Raw genomic sequence first — 9,404 nt, 5'->3', positions numbered from 1 at the left:
CCGGGGCCCTGGACCTGTCTCCATGGCAACCTCCTCCACCCATCCTCCGGACTGGCTCGTCAGCCTGCAAGGTTTTGAAGGGAATTCTCAAGTTTGTCTGGGTAGAGACAGGTCTGATAGAGAACTTGGAGGTCGGAGAGTTACCAGTGGCTGGTAGAATGCTTGGAGGTAGATGCCCCGCGCCAACTACCCAGAGAAAATAGCATGCCAGTGTTCCTAGGGAAGGAAGGGCAGGCAAGATTGGGTCTAAAAAGAGCAAAACCCTGAAGTGGTGTTTCAGGATGTACTGGGCATAGACACTTAAGGGTTCAGAGTATCTTCTCAGGAATTTGATAGAACAACATATTCCAGGGGTTCCTGATATCTACTGCTCTGTTAACCACTCCAAAAGGTAGTAGTTTAAAAAAACAACCACTTAATTATGCTCTTCGACGGTGAGGGTCAGGAATTTGGAAGGGGAATGGTCTGGGTGGATATTCTCTATCTCACTGTGTCTAGCTTCTGTTGAGATGACTTGATGCTGGAGATGTTCCCTTTCCACATGTTTTTTTCATCTACATGTTTGGTACATGGGGTACCAAGTAGATGGCTTAAGGATGAGCTCAGCTTGAATTTAATCTGAGTGCTTAAGTGTGTTCTCTTCAACACAATAGACTCAGGTAGGTGGATTTATTACCTGGGGGGCTCTGGGTTGGAGTGTTCAAGTGAACAAGAAAGAATACCTGTGTCTAAGTATGACATACTTTAGAAGCCACCTAGACCAATTATGCTATATTCTTGGTCAAAGCACTCACAAGCCTGCATAAAATCAAGTAGAGGCAGATGTAGACATCATGGGGGGGGTGCCAAAGAGAATATCACCACATTAAGGAAATATTAATAAAAAGAAAGTTGGGAAGTGTGATGGTTTTTGATGAGTCTACTTGGCTAGGCTATAGGTCCCTGCTATTCAAGTAAACACTAATCTAGGTGTTGCTATATAGGTCTTTTGTAGATGTGATTAAAGTCCAAAAACTCAAGTTGAACTAAGTATGGGAGTCAATCATAGATAATTTGAATGGGCATGATCCAATCAGTTAAAAGGTCATAATGGCAGAACCGATCAAGGCTCCCCTGATGAAAAACTTCCACCTATATACCTTCTCTTTCAGCCTGCTCTTCCTGATAGGCCACCTTTGAACTTGTTTAGTCATCCCCCTCAATTGAGTAAATAAATTTCTTGAAATAAATCTCTTATATAGCTTACTGGTTCTGTTTCTCTTGTTGAGTCCTGACTGATACAAATAACAATCCTAATATCTGGTAAAATAGAATCTAAGAACCCAAGGGAATGAATGTTTTACATTTATAAAAATAAATATCGACAGAGAAGATATGCTCACCATATGTATTTATACCTAACAAAAAGGCCTCAATATACACCAAATGATAACTGATATAATTGCATGGAGAAAATATAAATAACTACTGAAGCTAGAAATTTTAATATGCCCTCTAGTGCACACTCTGATGTGTCATCAGGATCTTCCTTTGGGTTGATGCATTCAATTTCCTAGTTGCCAGTGTGTTTGACAGCTGATAGTTTGCCCCTAAATAAATCCTTGGAAGTTATACTGGCTGATTAGAATTGCCTCTTACATGTTGTATCTCCTCCCCAAGGACGGTCAATATCCAAAGACTGTTCAATACAAATGTTCAAAGACCTGGTCCCCTTGCCTCAATTTTTAAACTCTCTAAAAGTCCACCCTGGCTTAAGAGTTCTTCTAGGGACCCAAGGAGTCCTCTGTTGGAGTCACACAGCATTTCAGCTAATTCCCATGCCCAGTCCTTTTTACATTTTTCTATAGAACACTAACCAATAATGCCCCTGCCTGCAATTTTTCATTTCAAAACTCATTTCTTGGGGCTGGGGTTGTGGCTCAGTGGTAGAGTGCTCGCCTAGCATGCACGAGGCACTGGGTTCCATCCTCAGCACCACAAAAATGTAAAATAAAGATATTGTGTCCACCTAAAACTAAAAAAAAAATAAATTAAAAAAATAACTCATTTCTTGAGGATTTGCCTTATGCCAGTTGGTATCATCAGTGATTCTAGGAAAGGAAACTCTTAAAATGGGATTCAAACTGTATTACCTGCCTGTATGCTGGCAGTGAGGACCCTATCACTTGTGATTGATGGAATACTGATAGTAATGTCAGGTTTCAGTAGTGTAATTGTTATTGATGAAAAGGAATGTGCTGATGGATTTTATATCTCAGGCTTTGAGGTAGAGGGAAGTAATAATTCTAAGGACTATTGAATTAAGGAGTGTATTAGTCCTGTTTTATTACTATAATGAAATGCCTTAGGCAAGATACTTTATAAAGAACACAGGTTTATTTAGTTCTCAGTTTGGGAAGCTGGAAGTCCAAATAGTATGATATATGTTCTAGCTAGAGTCTCCTTTAGCTATATAACATAATATCAGGAATGCATGTATATATCTATGTCTGTGTGGTCTCTTTCACTCTCCTTATAAAGCCATCAGAATTCAATCATGGCCCCCATGACCTAGGCTAATCTAATCACTCCCCAAAAGCTCTGCATTTTTAAAGCTTTTTTAAAAAAGTTATCTTTATTTATTTTCATGAGATGCCGAGGATCGAACCCAGTGCCTCACACATGCGAGGCAGGCTCTCTACCACTGAGCTCCAGCCCAAAAAGCTCTGCATTTAAACACCATAATTAGACCCCTAAGTTTCTACCATTTTAATGCCATCAACACATATTTGGGGGACTAAACTTCTATATAAGTATAGGGTGACAAATCATACCCAAACCATAGCAAATGGCTTAGTAGGAGCTATTGACAAGGAAAGGCTGATGGTGATTAATGACCAATTTAGGGAAAGTGTCAGAATTAGAGGGTTTTTGAAAGTGTCAGAATTAGAGGGTTTTTGGTGGCAAAAATGCTGAGAATCAGGTACTAGGACTGTATTAGGATTGCATTAACTTCAGCAAAGCTTGAATTCTCAACTGCAGCAAGTTTGCTTTGTCAAAGTCAGGACCCTGCTGGGAAAGGAGTAGAACTGTGAGATTGGGAATGAGAATATTTTGATATATGCATGGAAACAACCTTTATTTATTTATTTAGCAGTACTTATAATTGAACCCAGGGATTCTCTACCACCGAGATATGTTGGAGCACTTTTTATTTTTATTTTTTAAATTTTGAGACAGGGTTTTGCTAAGTTGCCAAGGCTGGTCTTGGACTTGTGATCCTCCTGCTTCAGCTTCCAAAGTTACTGAGATTAGAAGCATGTGCCACCATACCTGTCTAAAAATGCCTTTAAATACCAATCCTTCCCAATTCTCTGTGCCTGAATAAATGGTCCACTCCTCCAGGTCCAAAGTTACTTCTCTGTCTTGTTTGAAAATTATGCACATAGAGACCTCTATGTTGCAATAAAACTTGTGCTTCTATAAAGATCTCCATTTTCTCTCTATCTGACCACTATATAAATAAATAGAGTCAAGTAACCACAAAACTCAACAGGTGAAATTCTGGACCTGATCAGGGAGGAAAACAACCTATTTCCTGGTGTTGCTGAGGACCTGAGCCTATATGTATTTGTAGAAGCCAGGGCAGTATGTATGAAACTGGATCCTGAGGATTCTGGATCAAAGAGGTAGAACCTATAACCAAATACTGGAGAATTTATTTTAAAAAGTAGCATATTCCCATAATATGGAATTTAAACACTCTAACAAGGATGTCAGGGGGTAAAATTTTTGAGAATTAGAGAAATAGATGACTCACACTAAGCAAAAATAACGAGTTTTGCTTTACAAAAGTTAAACTGGGCATACTAGAGTAGGCAGTGTATGGAATTTTGGAAAACTTATCAGCTGATTGTGTTTCATTAGAATGCCTGGAGGATAATTCATTGACATAAAAAATGTGCTTTTTAGAGGGGCACCAGCATCACTGAGAAGCTCAATGGTGTCTTTCCTCTGTAGGCTGAGGCTGATGGTAGGAGATTCGTTACAGAGCTGGGCTTCTTGAGGATGGCATTTGAATTTCAGAAAAAAGTAAACTCATTGTGGCAAGTATAATGAGAAATAAGATTGAAGTGAAAAGCAGGGAGAGAAAGTATGAAGGGGTGCTCTATCTTTAGTGAGCTATGAAGAAGATTAACAGAATGTGGTGTCTCTATGGGAAAGACCTTTGGGCAACAATACGGATAATGATCAGTTCATACAATCAAATCAAATCAAAGGACGAATGATCAAGAGACTGAGGCTAATAAAATGTAACAATCTCTAACCCAATTTTTCCAGATCCTACTCAGTTTTCAGCCTCAAATCCTATTGACTGAAAAGCCATATCACCAGAAGGCCTCACCACATCTAGTATGTGTAGTAATGAGTTTCCTAGCCCTCTCATCCCCAAAAGACTTACGTCCATTTAGTCATGTGCACTTAAAAAGTTACCCAGAAGTTTCAGGGCTTTTGAGTACAGGGTCTGGGTTGACATCGATAATTAGGGACCTGAAGCAACATGGAGACCTGTATGTTAGAATGGAGGAATATGAGATCCAGGTAATGAATGGAAGTCTGTCTCTTGAAAGATCCACAGAATTCAGTTCCATCCATTAGTAATTTCCCAAGATCTTGAATGTATAGTAGGAATGTGTGAATTTTAATTGACAAGCAAAATTGGTTCCTTGGTCTTCTAAAAATGAGGAAGGCCAAGTGGAATACTCTGAAACTACTTTCCTACCCCATCCTTGTTCAAGACATAAGTTAAAAAAAAAAAGCATCGAATCCCAGAGGGAATGGCGGGGATTCATGCCTCTCTTAATGATCTAAACAGGTGCAGGATGGTGTTACTTATTGTATCCCTATTGGGTTCAGCGATCAGGCTCTTTCAAAACCTAGATGACTTCTCTAGGATGACTGTAGATTACTATAAAAATCAAAGAAATTGCTCAAATTTGCTACAACCCATTAAAATACTCTGAAGTTCATAATATTTAGTCATTGATCTGGCAAATGTATTCATCAGCCAGATGAACAAGAAGTGGCAGGAATGTTGGAGGCCTTGGTAAAACACAAGTACTAAAAGTATGGAAATAAATCCTACAATTTCCAGAGCCTATCACAAGAAGTAAAATTGTAGGGGCCTGACGGTAAAGGGCATGTCAGGAATTTGCTACCACGTAAAGGATGGATTATTGCATCTCATATACCCCCACCTCTTAACAAGGAGGCACAATTCCTGATAGGGTGCTTTGGGTTCTGGAGGTAGAATATTCCAACTTGTGCAAGATGCCCTAAGTCATTTACTATGTGACAAGGGAGATATGGGAACTTGTCAGCTTTGAATGGGGCACAGAACCAGAAAAGGCTTGGCAGCTGGTCCAGGCTGTAGCTGAAGCAGCATTTCCTCTTGAATCATATGACCCAATATCTTGGACAGTATTCATGGTATATGAACTGGAAAAGACACCATGGGGACTTCATGGTAAGCCCCTATGAGAACCACAATGGAGATCACAAGGATTGTAGGTCAGGTTTTGATATCTTTTGCTGAGGATGATAAACTATTAAAAAAACCATCTGCTAGCATGACACTGGGTAAATACCAAACACATGACTGTTGGACATCATATGACCTTGACTAAATCTGCTAATCATGACCTGGGTTCTTTCAGACCTTCCAAGTCATAAGGTTGGGTGGATCTGGCAGTAATCCATAAATAGGATGGAAATGGTGCATCTGAGTTTGGGCATGATTCAATAGAGATTTCATTAATACCTAAGGTTGATAAAATTCCAACAGATCAGAAGATGACTGCCATTGAAAAAATAGTTTGGCATACAGAAGCCAAGAGCAGGGAGGCACACCATGCTATGTAGGGCCAAATAAAGGACTGGAGTAAGTTAGGAGGCAGAGAGGGGCTTTTATTGTGGCTTCTGTGGGAAGGAATGGGTGAGGTAGGTTAAACAAGCTTAGGATTGGCACATTTGAATGATTTTGGCATCCCTACTTGTCTAATACTTAGGGATAAAGGGGGAGAAGGAAGGAGAAGGAGAAAGAAGCAATTCTTTTTGCTTTTGGACCTGGAGTAATTACAGCAGGTGGATAGTAGCTGAAAGATAAAGAAGGTAATTGGAATTGTGGGCTCTGGACTGATTGGTTTGCAGTTGAAACATGCACTTAGGGGTGAATTGTTTACTGTCTCTACAAATTGGCTAGTCCTGGTAGGAGCAGTCCTTCCAGGGTCAGCAAGGGCCCAGATGTCAAAGCATTAGAGGGAAGTCAAGGCAGAAGGACTACTTGAGCTTAGGGGTCTGAGACCAGCCTGGGTAACACAGCAAGAATCCATATCAAAAGTAAATTATGGAGATTCCTCAGAAAACTTGGACTGGAACCACATTTGACCCAGCTATCCACTCCTCAGTTTATACCGGAAGGACTTAAAAATCAGCATACTGCAATGACATAGCCACATCAACATTTATGGCAACTCAATTCACAATAGCTAAATTATGGAACCAACCTAGATGCCCTTCAACAGATGAAGGGATACAGAAAATGTGATACATATACACAATGGAATATTACTCAGCCTTAAAGAAGAATGAAATTATGGCATTTGCAGAAAACTAGATGGAACTGGAGACTATCATGCTAAGTGATATAAGCCAATCCCCCCAAAACCAAAGGCCAAATGTTTTCTCTGATAAGTGGATGCTGATCCCTAATGGTGGTAGGTAGGGAAGAATGAAGGAACTTGGATTGGGTGGAGGGGAGGGAGAAGTGAGGAGGGCTGTGGGAATGGGTAGGACGGTGGAATGAGAAGGACATTATTACCCTATATGCATGTTGCTTTCACTATTAGTGTGACTGCACCATGTTCAGCCAGAGGAAGGAGAAGTTGTGCTCCATTTGTGCACAATGTGTCAAAATGCATTCTACTGTCGGGTAAACTAATCAAAATCAGAACAAATTAAAAAATAAAAATACCTAAAAAAGCAAATAAAATAATAAAATGTCAACGGAAAGAATATTGAAACTAAGAGGTATAGTTAATATAAGGCATAAACAGGGCCAAAGGGCACAAGCTGTATGGGCAGGTGGTTCAAATTTTTGTGGCATCCATCCAACAATGATGCTCTGACACCTCTTCCTCAGTGCACACCTGTGATACATGGTGATGGGGGAGACTGTTACCTTAATGAAGGAAGAAAAACCTCAACCTTGGTTCACGGAGGAGTTGACTTGATATATGGGTACTAGGTGATAATGGATTCTTACTTTTCAGCCTCAATTAGGGTGGCCTTGAAGGACACTGATGAAAGGCTATCCTTCCAGTGGACAGAAGGTGTAGTGGTACACCTGGTCATTCATGTGTGAAGAGAAGTAGGCAGAAGGAAGGATATCCATGGACAATGATGCCTGGCTTGGACGGTTGATTCAAGAAGATTAAAAGAGGGAGACAAGGAGATCCGTGGGGAGAGGCAAGTGAATGGATCTACAGGAGAAGGCATGGAGAGTGACAATTGATATGTGTTAGTATTCACTGGAAAGAATCCTCTATACAAGAAACAAAAACCACCAAATAGAAAGACTTGTCCAGTCATTACCTGCAAATCTCTGCCATTATCCACCCCAGTGCTGGCCCCAAACACTTAGTGAACAGAGAACCCATGGAAGCAGGAATGGAGGCTGTGAATGGGTGCATCCAGTACATTACCACTCACCAAGGACAATCTGACAATTACTGATCTGAACATGCATCCGACTACTAAGAACAATGCGAATGCCTGTGGAGCACCATTCCTCAAGGACTCCACCAAGTAATGTGATGAGAAATTAATGACATAGAACACTTTCTACTCTGGAAGTATCAGAGTTAGATCTTTCCTGGAATGGACACAGATTTGCAATTTGAAGTCATATTTCCTGTCTTCAGGGTTTTTGGAGAGCCCTTTCTACAACCTAAGGTCCCACATAACATTCCTGTTATCTGGAGGATGTGAAGAAGCCAGAATGGAGTGCTCTAAACAAGGGAAAGACCAGGATTTGAATCCAAATTCTGGTACAGGCTCTCCATGCCATCTCAAATCAGTCATTTAACTATTTTGATTCTCATTTTCTTTCTCTTTATTAAGATTTACAGCTCCTGAGGTTATTTCAACCAGCTTCAGGCTTAGGCCACTAAAACTGGCTGCTCAAAGAACAACACATAAAGAGGAAGGGGTTAACAACACTCAGCCTTTGCTCCTGCTCTCAGTACATAACTCAAGAAGAAATGGAAAAAGATAGCTGGACATAGACAGTGACCATCCATTCTCAACTATTTTGATCACCTTGATTCTGTCATTTTTCATTAGGAATTTTTTTTTGTGTGTGTGTGTTTGCTGTGCTGATTGGTTCATGAGCATATATAAATATAGATATTTATTTTTTGCATTTTGAAATGTAGTTATTTTCCTTGCCTTGTCTTTTGAGGGTTGGGGCTTTTTTGGTTTTGTTTTGTTCCCATCTTTTTGTTTCTCTTTATCTCTTTTCTTTTCCTCTTATTGGACAAATTCTATTGTTCTCTTTCTTCTCACCCTTTCCTTTGCTTCTCCTATTTTTTCTCTTCCTTTCTTATAACCATTACCTGATTCATCTTTTCTGTTTTCTCTCTGTTCACTTTTTGAAATTGTAAGCTGTTTTCTACATTGTTAGCACATTTTTCTTTTCTCTTAATTAACTGTATTTTTACCATCTTTTAGAATTGGTTTATATAACTCCTGTTCCTACTATTAATGCTCATGAAATTATTATTGCTATGGATAATAAAGTTGACACCTGCTATTGCTGGCTTTAAAGCAAGATCCAGTTCATAATTACTGTTTTTACTATTGACAATTGCTAACCCCACCATTCCTGTTTTTTGTTGTAATGAATGTTGTAGATGTCATGGTAGGAACTGGGTATTTATTTTAATGCCATATATTGTTTTGATTAGTTGTCTCTGTTATTTGTTTTCCCCTATTCTGAGAGATGCTGGGAATCTACAGGGACACTACAAGTTCACAGGGTAGAGATTCTACTGTTGAACAGAACTCAACCGAAAGATGGTGCACCATATTTCACACACAAATTAATGACACTCAATACTATACTTTAATACCACTATACTTTAATACAAAGAATAGAAAAGACAAAACCCCAAACTAGTGACAAGTCCCCAGGTAAAAGAAGATAGGGGTGGAACCCCTGGTCCTGCCTACAGAATCAATTGCTACAGAAAAAAAAGAAAATTAACAAATTTCTTCTTCACCTATTAGGTAGAAGACTGCCCCAAAAGGCCCACACATAAGGGCAAAAGAGAAAGACCTTCCAACAGATGAATAAAACCCAACAT

At 39.6% G+C, this 9,404-nt stretch overlaps 1 protein-coding gene across 1 annotated transcript in view; it reads left to right on the top strand.

Moving 5' to 3' along the window:
• The window catches only part of LOC144375652 (uncharacterized), a 98,178-nt gene that overhangs the window by 58,566 nt on the left and 30,208 nt on the right, over positions 1 to 9,404 (top strand). The gene's annotated exons all lie outside the window — the stretch shown is intronic.

Source organism: Ictidomys tridecemlineatus, chromosome 3 (assembly GCF_052094955.1).
Source record: "Ictidomys tridecemlineatus isolate mIctTri1 chromosome 3, mIctTri1.hap1, whole genome shotgun sequence".
NCBI lineage: Eukaryota > Metazoa > Chordata > Mammalia > Rodentia > Sciuridae > Ictidomys > Ictidomys tridecemlineatus.
This window is presented reverse-complemented; position numbering and strand designations above follow the sequence as displayed.